The sequence below is a fragment of the Polistes canadensis genome, unplaced genomic scaffold (genome assembly GCF_001313835.1).
Source record: "Polistes canadensis isolate GaletaPanama2010 unplaced genomic scaffold, ASM131383v1 scaffold_50, whole genome shotgun sequence".
Classification (NCBI taxonomy): domain Eukaryota; kingdom Metazoa; phylum Arthropoda; class Insecta; order Hymenoptera; family Vespidae; genus Polistes; species Polistes canadensis.
Genome location: NW_014569597.1, coordinates 843,490 through 857,945, shown reverse-complemented (window position 1 = coordinate 857,945; position 14,456 = coordinate 843,490).

Genomic DNA, 14,456 nt, shown 5'->3' with positions numbered 1-14,456 from the left:
AAGGAGGGGAGAGGGGTAGTGGTGGAGGTAGGTAGCAAGCTAATAAAAAAAAGGAGCACGAGGAGGAGGAGGAGGAGGAGGAGAAGTAGGAGGAGGAGGCGGGGAATGAGAGAAGGAGGAGTGTAGGAGGTTGGAGAGGGGGCATATAAAAAAGGAGAAAACTTGTTCGCTTGAATATTCAAACGCAACAAACTAGGTGCACGAGTGAGAGAAAGAGAAAGAGAGAAAGAGAGAGAGAGGGAATGAGATAGGGGTGCTAGAAGACCGGGGGAAAAGCTTATTTCAAATGGAGATCCATATTATACCCCTCCTCTTACCATCTTTACCATCCACCCCCCGTCCCCGTCACCCTAGCCCTGGCCCCCTACCCCTCACAACGAACGTACTTTTGTTTCCAGATTTCGTGATCTTCGCTCCTATACTCGAGTACGCTAAACGATGGGAAGACACTTGAATTTTGATACGAAAACTTTCTACCTCACCCATCCACCGTTTCCATCGGCCTTCGTTGCAAGCGAGAAACGATCTCGGGCTTTTCCGACGATGACTAATTACGTTTCTTCAAACACGCATCGTCTTTCTGTCTCTTTGTAAGGTTAAGATCGTTGCAACCATCGTGCGCGCGCTAACTTTTCTTCTTTTCTTTCAAAAGAGTATCAAATGGGGAGGTTCTCTTTATTTTAATGAAACCAGTTAAAGATTATTTTACATTAATAATTGTCAGTGACAATCGCGTTGTCACGATTTATATGTCAAAGATTCGACTAATCTTCTTTCATGATTTCATTTTCACAATAATATTTTGGTTTAATCATCATCGATGATATTTTTAATCGTTAGTTTTTCTTTTTTTTCCATTCTTTTGTCATTCCATTCCCAACGTCGGACTTTGTTGGAAAAGTTTGAAAAAAAATGTTATTAACACATAAATCCCGGGACAAGAGTTGACGAGATAACTTATAAAATATTACGGAAATGAAAAGCTTTCGTCGGGACGGAGCAGTCCAACCAACCGCTTGGTACCATCTTTTCCGTGAAAGATAATGCGAGTACGTGGATTTACGGTATACCGTCTCGTTAAGTGTATTTTTCCGTGTATGGTTTATAAAGATAGTGGGAATTTAAAGCCAGTTTAAGAGTCGTCGTTCCTGTTTCTGCCGACGTTTCCTGCGAGTATGGGATTCGTTCAGGATGGAAGGATTCGAAGGAAAAGGAAACGGTGGAAAAAGGTGAAAGAAAAAGGAAGAAAATCTATCAAGAAAGATGGACCAATATTTTCCTAAGATATCCGTGAACTCTCTCTCTCTCTCTCTCCTCTCTCTCTCTCTCTCTCTCTCTCTCTCTCTCTCTCTCCCTCTTTATATATATATCTCTATCTATCTACCTTTCTCTCGAACGAATTTCTTCCGCAAGGCATATACAAGCAGCGACAACCCTCAGCCGGACGTGATTGGCTTCTGATAGAATTACGAAGGGTGGACACGGGGACAACTCTTGGACTTCGTCGTCGAGTCTGTGTACATCGAACGCAGACACCGAAATCACAAGCGAATGACAACTCTTCCCCACCTCCCTCTGTCGTTTAAAACAAAGGACCGCATCTTCGTGAGTTTAGGATCACGTTAAGTTTATTTTTGTCCCTTCGTACGGAAAAATAGGGGAGGTTCGAATCGTTGGTTGGAACGCTAAGAGGGTTGCTTTTTTTTCTTCTCTTCTTCTTCTTCTTCTTTTCTTCGCAACGAACTCGAACGAGCAAAATCTTTCAATCATTTATTCATTTTAATTACTCGAATAGAAATGAAAGTTCCGGTCATCGACGGATTTCTCAATTAATTTTCTAATTTTCATTACGGCAATTTCTATTGAAATGATATTAATAATCACTCTCTAACGTATTACAATCGATCGCGAAGGAGAAGTTCGCGTCTTTCGGAGCGTCTTCCGGATACGCAGGGTAATCCAAAGGGTGCTACGCATGAACGGAGGGTTCCTCGTGATTGAAAGACACGAACGATATTTGCGTCAATTTCCTGTCGCCACGATTTCAAAATTTTATTGCCAATTTGTTGCTCCATCTACCGTGTTCGTCGTCCTCTAACGCAGCTGTCGTCAAATTTTCCGAGACAAGAGAAGACGCTCATAGCAGCAGGTTAGAAGAGTTGGCGATCTTTCTCCTCGCGTGTTCATTTCCAAATTAATATTTAGGGTTGCCATTCGAAACGTAATAGAAGCAAATTTAAACGCAGGACGTTACGTCATGTTCTGGTAAGGGCTTGCCGAGGGTTGACTCGCCTGATTAAGCGCCCGAAGCGAGAATGAATTCTCTTTTCGTGTATCTCTGCGTTTCTCCTTTGAAAGAGACTACTTGAATGTGATTTCAAATTTATGTAGTGATATCTAATTCCTTAAAACAAAAACAAAAATGAAACAGTAAGAAAATATGAAGTAATTTTATTTCGACGGTATTTCTTGCATACACCGAATGAATTCTAGATAACTAAACTAAGTCTCTTAGTCAACTATAAGATTGTTTTCTATTCCAATGAATATATCTCAGTTCCCTTTCTAAACTACCAACCTTTCTAAACTAACTCCTTCAACTGGGAGGAGCATAACCTTTGTTTTACAATTACAACATCTCCATAAAATTCAGTTTATATTCTAACCACAAGGTAGTAGGTATATTGATAAATTCGTGGAACGATAGAGAGAGAGAGAGAGCGATTACTCAAAGTTTTATATTATCTTTGGAAATATTATCTCTTATCGTAATAAATATTACATTCTCAAGCATTTTTTCTTTTTCTAATGGTGCAATCTCGACACGGGCAAAAGACGTAAAGTTTCCGCGCGGACTGTACTCGCATGCCAACAGCGTCGGTCGCCTGAAAGTCGAGCACATCATTTTATCTCCATGATAAATACGCTACATTTTATGCGCATTATTTTGCGCCCCCTCCAAAAGAGAGAAAGAGAGGAAGAGAGAACAAGAGAAAGAAAGGGAGAAGGTGAGAGAGAGAGAGAGAGAGAGAGAGAGAGAGAACTGGCCAAAGCCTCCCTGTCGTCCCGACAGGACCGCGTCCTCCGCCAACCTCCTCCTCGCCATTCCTCCTCCCCTACCCCTTAGCTCTCTCGCACGCGTTCTTCACCACGCGTTCCTCACCCTACGCGACACATACATACGTTGCAACGACGCGCTTGTATCTCCGTGCTGTGCCGCTCGTCGTTCGAAACGCGAGCTCCCTCTCTACCGTCGCACTGCCAGTACCTCCTCCTCACAGTCACCATATCTCTGCGTTCTCCTCCTCCTCCTCCACCACCTCTTCCTCTTCCTCTTCCTCTTCCTCTTCCTCCGCGACCTCTGCCTCTTCCTACGTTGCAAGCCTCACTCCACCCTACGTGGTCCTGTCCACCACCACCACCATCACCGCCAGCACCACCACCGCCACCACCACCACCACCATCGGCAGCACCAGCAACGCCACCCACCATACACAGCCCATCTTTTTTAATGTTAGGCAGTTATAGCCGATGCGCAACGCCCGCGCGCAACCCTCTCTCTATCTATCTATCTATCTATCTTTCTCTCTCTCTCTCTTTTTCTCTCTCTCTTTCTCTTCCTCCCTGGCGCGCTTTCGGTTCGAAAAAAAAGAAGAGAACTTAGGTCAATTTTTATCACACAAACCGGCCGACCGAGCGGCGCCCATAAAAAATGCCTCTTTACGTATGGCGATTGGTCCGCAACGGGCTTCGGGGGTAATGCCGACCTCTCTCTCTCTTTTTTTTTTTTCCTTTTTATTTCCCCACGCTTCTCTCTCTCTCTCTCTCTCTCTCGTTCTTCCTCTCTTTGGTCCACTCTTTCTCATCTCTCTCCATCTCTCTCTCTCTCTATTCCTCCTCCTCCTCCTCCTCTATTTTAGCCAGCTTTTTTTTCGGCGCCGGGAAAAAATGCGCGCCGCCCGTCGATTGGTCGAGGGGACAGATGACGTAGTGAGCGACGTGCCACCCCCTCGGTGGTAGTGCCGTTACCGGTGGTGGTGCCGCTAACTCGAGAGGTGGGGATGCATACGCGTGGGAGAGAGAAAGAGATGCTCCGGAGCGAGCATGAGCGCGCGCGCTACGGCAAACGGGGCTCGTCGCGTATCGAAGGGGCGGTTTTTGGGGCTGGCGAAGGTGCCGCCGATGCCGCCGTCGTAGTTGCCGACGGAGACCTCGAAAAAAGAACTCAAACCTAACGGAAATATTTCTCCTACTTGTTTCGAAAGCATACACAAACCGAATACTATCATACTACTCTAGCTTGTCCTATTGGAAAAGGAACGCAGGACCTTGGAAGGGGTCACTGTCACATCCTACGAATGCTTTATCAAGATTTATCGATCCTACAACACAACATTCCTTTTCCTTTTTTCTTTCTTTTTTTTTTTTTTTTTTTCATTCCTCCAAACCACTTGCTAAACTCGGCCAAACTGTCCCCTGACATTTTTTTCTTGTTTTTTTTTCCTTATACTATTTACATCTTTTATTGGAAGCTTCCCTATTTTTTGTTTCTTTTATTAAATCTTTCCAAATATAAGTATGCATACGTAATACTTCGATACAATTACGTTGTTAAGTATATTCCTATAAAGTTAATATCTTTTTACTGGTTCACTTGTGTAAGTCGAAAAAAGTTTTCGTAACTTTTTTATAAGCCAATGAAATTGTTCAAATTGGTTAAAAGAAAAAAGATAAGATTAACATAGTTCACGAACAATCTTCAGAATGTATAATATATATATATATATATATATTATACTTTGTAAAACTTTGTTATTCTTCGAACGCGAAGAAAATCTAAAACGTGTTACCATTTCGAAAGGATGAACCAATATTGTCGTAAATGGTTAAAAAGGATGTAAAAGAGAGGGAAAATCTGAGAATCAGACGAGGAAGAGAACGAGCGAGGCCTTATTAGTCGGCAGCTTCGGAAGTTTCGCGATGGTGTCCACGATGTTGGTGGGGGTCGTGGTGCTGCGTTCAGAAAGAGAGAAAGAGAGAAAGAGAGAGAGAAATAGAGAGAGAGAGAGAGAAAAAAAAAAGAAAAAAAATAGAGGGACGCCCGGTCCAATCTGTATGCTTCTCTTTTTCTCCCTCTTTCTCTCTTTCTATCGATGCCTCGAACGTGCGCTGAGGCTTCTATCTATGCATGTGTATTGGTGGTGAACGTGTGCACGCAAACACATACGGGACACATAGGGGCAGGGGTCTACGAATCGATAAAAACGCATCCCAGGCAGGCGCCAGCCAGAAGAGGACAGCGCGGATGGAAAAATGCGAGCAGGGTTAATGCGCTGATCATGTCGTCTCGAGGTACCAACGTAAACAAATACTGTTTCGCCACCCTCCGTTCGCGAGAGAACTGCTGGACGTCCTCGGAAACGCGTCGACGAGAGACTTTTTTCTCTCTTTCCAACTCCATCTCCTCCTCACTCACTCTTTTTATCTCACTCTCTCATTCTTTCTCTATCTCACACTCTTCAAATCTGCTAGCTTGATCGTCGGAAGGGTGGATTTTACAGGACGGCCGACCAGACTTCGCGTTGTGTTTCTTGTCTCTCCATTTTCTCTCTATTTTTTAATCGACCTCTCCCTTCTTGTCCAACATTTTCTTATCGGACTTTGTTTAACCACAGTTTTTCCCCTTTTTTTTCTTCTTCTTCTTTGATCATTTCACGATTTCAAATCGGTTTTCGTATTTTTTTTAATCTTACTTTGATTTTTGTATTGTTTTACATATTTCTTTTTCTTTTTCTTTTTCTTTTCCTTTCGTCTATTTAATATCATCGACAAAAAGTTTGTTTCGCGAGATGTAAAAAAAAGACCGGTGGCGCGAATCTCCATTGGCGCGAATTTTTAAAAACCAATTTAAATTTAGCACCGTGCCGTAAAAGGCGGATAATAAGTTTTATGAGCCATGCCCATCGGCCATCTGCGATCCGTCATAGAGCCGATATATCGGAGCGAAGCTTTACGCACGTTTTTGGTCGGTTCCAATGTAACATCCGTTGGTAGAAAAAGCTATGACCGTTACAACATCGTCCGCCCGCTCATTTCTACGTTTCCGCTCGTCGTATTTTGCGGAGAGAATTCAACGTCGTTATGTTGCGCGTTGAACGTCCCGCTAAAATCTACTACGTTCTATCCACGATTTTGTCGAAGAAAAACGAAACGAGAAAAAAAAAAATTAAAAAAAAAAAAAAAAAAAAAGAAAAAAAAAAAAAAAAAAAAAAAAAGAAGAAACAAATCAAAACGATCCGCACAACGATTGCGAAAAGAAAAATGTAAAAAGAAAAGAAAAAGGAGAAATAAAAAGAAGTGAAAAAAAATTGACAAAAAAGAGAAGGAAACGTCAAACATGGGTACATAACGTATGGCAGGTAAGCATGAAAGAAAAAAAAAAGAAAAAATATATACGAGGAAAAGGTAAATAACGAAAGAGAGAAAGGGGTAGAGAGAGAGATGAAGGGTTGAAGGGAAAAAGAGAGAGAGAGAGAGAGAGAGAGAGAGAGGGAGAGAAAAGTTCGCAGCAGGATCACTCGTGTCGGACGGCTCGAAAAGACGGGAGAGAAAAGTGGAGGAGAGAAAAAGAGAAAGAGCGAGTGAGTGAGTGAGTGAGTGAGTGAGAAAGAGGAATGGGAGGGAGGTGGTGGAAGAGCGGTCGAGATGGAGCCCGGGCTTTTATCGCTTACGGAAGTGCCAAACACCTGTGGAATAACGGCGCGGCCCAAGTACATCGTTGCCGAAGGAAAACGAAAGTATTTAACGCCCGAGTACCACAAGATGAAGTTTTATTGCACACTACTCGCATGCGTTGCAGCTGGCCCGTGAAGGAGGTACAGGAGGAGGAGGAGGAGGAGGAGGTGGAGGAGGAGTTGGAAGAGGAAGAGGAGAAGGAAGAGGCAGTGGAGGAATAGGAGGAGGAGGTGGTGGAGGAGAAAGAGGTAGAGGTAGAGTTAAAGGAGGAGGAGGTGGTATAGAATATCTCCCTCTTACTCACTCACTCTCCCTCTTTTCCTCACACATCCACTCTCAGATCGATACGTCTCAATTCATGCGAGTCATCGATACAAAAGCTACGAAAGAATTGACTTTACTTTTACTTTGTTCTTTCTATTTCTTTCTTTCTCTTTCTCTATCTCTATCTCTCTCTCTCTCTTTTTTTATTTTTCTTTCTTTTTTATTCTTTCTTTTCTCGTTAATCGGTAGATATCATCAGGAAGAAACGTGCACAATGTGTATTTGAAGGTAATACAACGTAGGACGCGAGGGAGAACGCGTGTATTTCTGTGTAACGACATTAAAAATTAATTTTTTATCCGTTCATCGAAAAATTCATAACGGAGATGTATCGTCCGAAAGGGTAACTTTATTACCGTTGCATTTAATCAAATAAAATCGCGATGATAAACGCCATTACGATACGCCGAAATCCGTATTTTCCAGTAGCCGACGCCGCCGTCACTGTCCGATGCTTCGCAGAACGATTCGCGATTTCATTTAATTATAATGAATTACTAATTGCACTAAATGGATACGACGTTTAATTACTTTATACAAAAGTTCGTTCTCGTAGTAAGACAGAAATTATATTGGACTTGAATACGTAACGTTACGTCGGATTGAATTTTATTCGATCTACTTGTTGTCGTTTTTCAACCGATGTTTTTTTTTTTTCAACGAAAACTAAACGAAACAATTATTAACAGATCGTTCCTCGGCGATGAATCTATTTTTTTTTTTATTTCTTTCTCTCTCTCTCTCTCTCTCTTTCCCTCGACGTAATCCGGCGAATCATTAAAATTCGTAAAGACAAGATTATCCGTTATATTCTAAAATTGATCTGATAAAACGGGAAAGGATACGTTGAAAAATTCGAAGTGGATATTATTAAAAATAAAAGAATTGAAAAATGAAGAGATATAAAAAGCAGGATATATGGGAAAAAAGGTAACGAAGCATAGGAATCGTTTGAAATCGGTTGTAAAGTCAAATGCTATACAACTTGCTTGACCGTTTCGCGTTGAGGCGGTTTCCCCCTTGGTACTTTCGGATCGGTGGTCGGTTGGTAACCATGGTAACTCAAGCTCATAATGATCTTCTAGCAGGCGGTCCAGAGGTCCGGCACCCTTCTCACTTACCGACACACTCGAAAACCGCCAGCCTAAACCATACTCTCCCTCTTCCCCCTAGTATACTCGACACGTCCCTCACAGCGCACGTCCCTCATTCAACGACATCGGCAATGTCCTCGCTCGTGGTCTCCTCTCTTCCTACCGTCGACTACTCATCTCATTACAATAAAGTTATCGCAAACTTCGTTTCGTAACACGCTTCCTCGTCAGCTCGACGTTTCTCCTCCATATCGTTGGATCTAGGTCAGTAAAGTTGCTCCCACCCCTCCTCCACCTATCCTCGATGCTTTTCATCGATTAACCAACGAAATCATTTCCAAGCCTGTTCACGATTCATTATTTTTTTTCCGAAAAAATAAGATAGATAAGATAGATAAAAAAAAGGGAAGAAAAATATATTCTTGAATTTGTTACATTCTGAGAATTCAAAAGACGTCAATATGATTCTTCTCTCTCCCTCTAACTCCTTTTTTATCATCTTTTTCATTTTCATTTATTAATGACGTTTGAAAAATGAACCATGTTCATCACTTGCTTCGCTACGGCTACGTCCGAGCTCCGAAAGAAGACATTTCCCTTTAGAAATTCACATTCGGATTAAGGTTAGCACTAAGCGAGTTATTTTCGTTCTACCGTCGCGCGCGCGTTGTAGACTCTTTCGAAAATAATAAAAAAGGAAGTAAAGAAAGGAGATAAACAAGGTAGAAAAAGGGAACAAAAAGGGTGAAGCTTAACTCAATCTGTAGCACCAACGCGGCTCACCGAGCACGCCGAGCCGCGGCTTGGCCCTATCAATTTTTCAACAGCAATTCTCATTTCGTCGAAAATTTTGTGCCATAAAAAAATAGGAGCTTTCTCACAAACTCACCCTCCTCGTGCTAGCCCCCCCTCCCCATTGCCCCCCTTGGCCCCCTTGGCCCCCTCTCGCTCTTGTACCAGCAACTACCAGTTCTCGACATTACATCGGCCTCGTTGCCTACACGCGAGCTTCCGCGCTGTAATGCAAAACGCATTTCATTTCGACGGAAACTGCATTCGTAATGTCCGCCGGTCCGGTATTTTAATCAGTCTCCTAACTATAAGAGTTACGCGGATCTCGCCCAGGAACGCGAGATATTAAATAAGGAGTCCGAGACTTGTATATAAAATCCACTCTCTTTTGGGATAGAATGCGGTCGGGGTGTGTATATGTATTAGAGATATTTACGTCTCTTTCTTTTCCTCTGTGTGTGTGTGTGTGTCTCGTTAGTTTACTTATATATATATATATATATATACAATTCATTTCTCTCTTAAAAACGATGATGACGGTAATAAACGTTAGAGAGATAAAGGATAATAATAAATAGATTTTCTATTTTGATATCTCGATATCGTAGGATAATGAATTAGATTGAATTGTAATGATTACAAGCTTGCCTCGAAAACATGCTAGATTAGATTGCGAGGATAGGAGAGATTGGAAAATAAAGTAAGGGATTTAATATAAAAGATGGGAATTATTTCTTGTTTCTAGAAACGCGCATGCGTCCGACCCGATGTTGCGATATCTACTAATTAAGACGATATTGCGAGCGATATCTCCAACGGACAATTTTATCTTCTTAATCACTCGACATTCATCGCATGAAAGAGTCTTGATTTTAAGTGCGCCCTATAATAATTTCTAATAACGGTACTGGCGCTTGCTTTTCGCGGTCCTGTTATTATTTCTGATGAGTCGGACTCATCATCTCCTCTTCCATTCGTATTCAATCGTCTACTTATACTTATGCAAATTATTCGAGGATTTAATAAAAGTTTATTAACACGTTTCATCGTGGTAAGAGAATCGGGAATGGGGGGGGGGGCAGGAGGGACTGGTATTAGGGACAAAAGTTAAGCGTTTCTTTTCGAGGAGAAATAAATATAATATATGTGGTATTTGAAATGTTGGTTTATTAAACTTGGTGAATTTATTTTCGAATAAATTCGTCCGAAGAGGTAACAACATTATTTGACAATGTTTCAAGTTGGTTTGGCGACCGTAAGCTTTTTACTTCGCTTCACCCTTATTTCATTTTTATTTTTGTTTTCGTTAAACCGTAGACACTTCACTTTTAGAAAAAATGCAGTTGTGTCAAAGCGCATACGCGTTTTCTACAGAGGAAAAATGAAAAATGGACTTTAAAATCGAATAGCTCCTGTCATATTATAAATTGAATTTTGGCTTTGGGAGCGTGTGCACCACCGCTGATTTTTTTTCCTCTCCTTTCGGGCACGTTGCATTCTCTTTTCAACCGCCTTTACGCTATCCCGGGTTGCACCCTCTCCCTTTGCGTAAAGCTTCTAGTGTTTTCCGAACGTCGATCGAGACCAACGTCGGCAATATTTTTTGACGAATTGATAATAAACGTCTAACAGATGGTAAAAATGATCTACACGTAGATAAAGATAACGATTTTACCCGCTACTTTTAAGGAAACTTTAAACCGAAAAGAAAAAAAAACTGAAACATTATTTTTATCGCAGATTTTTTTCCAATCGTAATTGTTTTCTTTCTTTTTTTTTCCCCTTTCCTTTTTTCTTTTTTTTCCTTATATGTTTTTCATCCATCAATTCGAACGGTCCAATCAATATTTTCCATTTTGTCGAATATTCGAAAATTCTTTCTTTATTTCTTTCACTCGGAACATTCTAATTCTTTTCAAATGCAATTACTCACGATTAACTATTTACGTAAAAAGGAGGTTGGACCGGTTCGTGTCTGCAACCTATTCCTCCTTCCCTTTTTACAATCACGTAATCAAATACTTCCATTTCCAGGTCGGCATTATCCGCCGTCGTCCGTTCTCATTATGCTAAGCACCAAGAATCGATAGTATTAGAACGGAGAGAACGATAGCGGTTTCCCTCTTGTCTCCCTCGTTACTTCGTTCCCTTTCTCTCCTCTCTCTCTCTCTCTTTCTCTCTCTCTCGCAATCTCTCTGTCTCTATATCTCTTTATCCCTCTCTCAGTCTCACTCATACCAACAAGCAGCGACCCCTCTACGTGGCAACGACCTTCTCCATCGTCCGATTTGGCGCGCAGTAACCCTTTCTCGTTTCCCCGCAATCACATTGGAATAATCAGTATGCAAAGTCCGGCGGGACGACCGCGACGTTTCGACGATTCGATGGAGTGCCGATCTCGCGAAATCCGTTTTGGAAGCTTCAACTTGCTCGATTTCTTCGATTTTTTGTCCGACGAAATCGATAGGAACGGAAAGAGAATAAAAAAGAGATGAAAGAGAAAAAGAGATAGTAGGATAGAGAGAGAGAGAGAGAGAGAGAGAGAGAAAAAGAGTATTCGGACATCCTGTAAAACACGATGGAATAACCGAGGAATGACCGATTTATCATTCTCCTGTTTCGCGAGCGTACGAAAAGCGGGGCTGTAACCGATGCGCATAAATTGCGCGAAACGTCGAGCTTTAACAGCATGCACGTCGAGGCAGGACCGGAGAGAAACCGTACGTACGGCTACGGGCAAGGGTACTTTGCCGATACCCACAGACCGAAGGAAAATGGCTGAATGTGTATATCATAATGGAATTTTAATGGCATTTTTACAATCTTCCATGGCAGCGAAAAAGGAAATCGTTCCCACGTGAATTTCACTGGCCGAACGAACCGTTTTCATCTTTTCTACGCTAGTACTTGATATTACTCGAAGTTTTGTTTAAACTCCGACCCATAGGTTTATTTCTCCTTGGATTTTCACAATGCAACTAGTTTTTCGTCAAAAAATCGATTATTTGATTGATATTTTAGGATATTCGGATGGTCTGAAAAATCATAATAACGATTTGCATTTTAAAATGAGAGCTTCGATCACAGAGAGAAATTTCCTTCGGAGGATTTTATCGTTAGAGGTAGGACTAGGTAGTCCAGGTGTAGTCAACGTCGGCTGAGAGAGGACAACGCGTCATTTCAGGAGTCATTTGCATCGAAGTACTGGTCTGTTAGCAATCCTAGCCCAATAATCCCAGTTGCAACGTTCTCGTCCATCGGCAGACGCTATCGACTAATGACAAAACTACAGGCTCCAGACCGTTTCGACGTGGCCAGCAGCATCGGGGTTGGTTCGTGGATGGTGCTTGCGATGGTGGCGTTGACGGTGCTGCTGGCATCGCTGGATGTCGGTATCAAGTTGTTGCCGGTCCAGTTCAGTTGGACCCTCGTTCCTCGTCGACCAAATGATAATTTGCAGACCCTCTCTTCTTCCCTCTTCTTCCCTCTCAACCATTCTCTCTGACTATGTCTCTCTCTCTCTCTCTCTCTCTCTATCTCTCTTTCTCTCTACATATCCTCCGCACCCACCTCTTATTCGGCTCTTCCTACACCTACACAAGCTACCCTTCGTACCCTCTCCACTCTCGTGTCCACCCTTTGATTACGTCATACCCCTCACGTCCCCTGCCTCCAATCCTTTAATTATATTCACTCGGCGCTCCGACTCTCCGGCTCCAGGGGGTCCAATTCCGTTCACCTTTCATTACGAACTCGCTACGATTCCAGCGATCGAACCAGCTGCGTTTTTCTCTCTCTATCCCTGTCTCTTTCCTTTCCCTCCTCCTCCTCCTCCGCCTCCTCCTCCTCCGCCTCCTCCTCATCCTCACGACCCTCCCCTTTCATCTCCATAGACTTCTCCCTCCCCTTTCCCCGTTTACTCGATCGTATACGAATCTACCGATCATACGATCTTTTTACTTCTCCTTCCTCCTCGTTTTTACGTCACCATATAGTTATGTTAATAAGTTAACCTTATTTGTTTCTTTTTCCAAATAATTGCCTACTTTCTTTCTTTACTTTTTTTTTTTTATCGTTTAGATTAATCCATGACATGTGCAGCCTACCAGACGTGACTACCAAATTCCCGTTCCTCCGTTTTCCGTTACGGTACCTCAAAATTTCCGCATGCGTGCTGGATGCAACCCACGTAATCTTCTTGGATAGAGGAGGATTAAATGCCATCTCGATTATCGAGATTTTCATACGAGTTTGACTTAAACGTTCGCTGATCCCGTTTATTATCCTTTTCGTTATTACTTTTCTTGCTCTTCCGTCCTGTCTTATAATATTGTTCATTTTTTTTTAATACTCGTATAGAATTTGATACTTTGAAAACAAAAAAGAAGTAATAAAAGATCAATTCTTTCATCCTTCTTCGAGAAAGATTATTATTAATATTATTATTATTATTATTATGATTATTATAACGATGCGCGAGAAGACGCATAGCGATCGTAAAGGGGGAAGGTTAAATGAATCGGTCGAAGAATTTTCAAAGTTCTAAATTATCGACGTCTAAAATCGCTAAGAATTCACGCATAATTTTCGCCGACTAACAGGAGCGAAACTATGTCCGACGGATCGCCATTAATTCATAGCTCGAGATGATTAGATCGGATATCGGAGAACGATTTAAATGCGAAAAGATAATTCACCCTCGTAAATGTCGTTCGTACGTTCGTTCGTTCGTTCGTTCGTTCGTTCGTTCGTACGTACGTACATTCGCTTGTTCTCGTTCACTCGCTCGATAGGAAACCTTGTCCATGTTACCATGGGAACATCTTCGTCGATTTTTATTTATTATTACATTTATATATATATATATATACATACACACACACAAACATATATATATATATATATATATACGTATAGATATATGTATATATTTTTATTTCTTGTTTAAAATTTTTGTAAAAATATTTTTCATCAACCATTTGCGCTCTCGTCGGAGAAATATATTTTTTGTTTTGTTTTGAGGACTAGGGACGGAGATAGACGTCAAGTGTACTTTGCGCTAATGCGGCTAGCGATTATCGTTGAATTCGAATAGATATACTATACTATATGGAACAACAACAACAACAACAACAACAACAACAACGAAAACAACGGCAACGTTTTATCGCGCGTTATCCGCGGACGCCCTACCTCCAAAGTACATACGTAGTAGTAGTATCTCGTCAAAAAGTCGATCCCCACGGTAGGTACGCGCGTCATCGTAAAACCGATCGACCAAGCTCGGCTCAACCGTGCGCATTAATGAGTGATTAACAGCGATCGTCGGGACGATTTTAACGAAATTTATGATCGTAAACTGATACAGGTAAATTGCATTCGAGCCGATGGATAAAACGAGATAAATAAATTATTTACGAAGGCCGATCGTTTTCGTTCCGAAAAATTTACAACCCGTCGCTTTCCTCTCGTTTCTTTTCCCTTCTTTCCTTTTCTTTTCTTTTCGTTTTC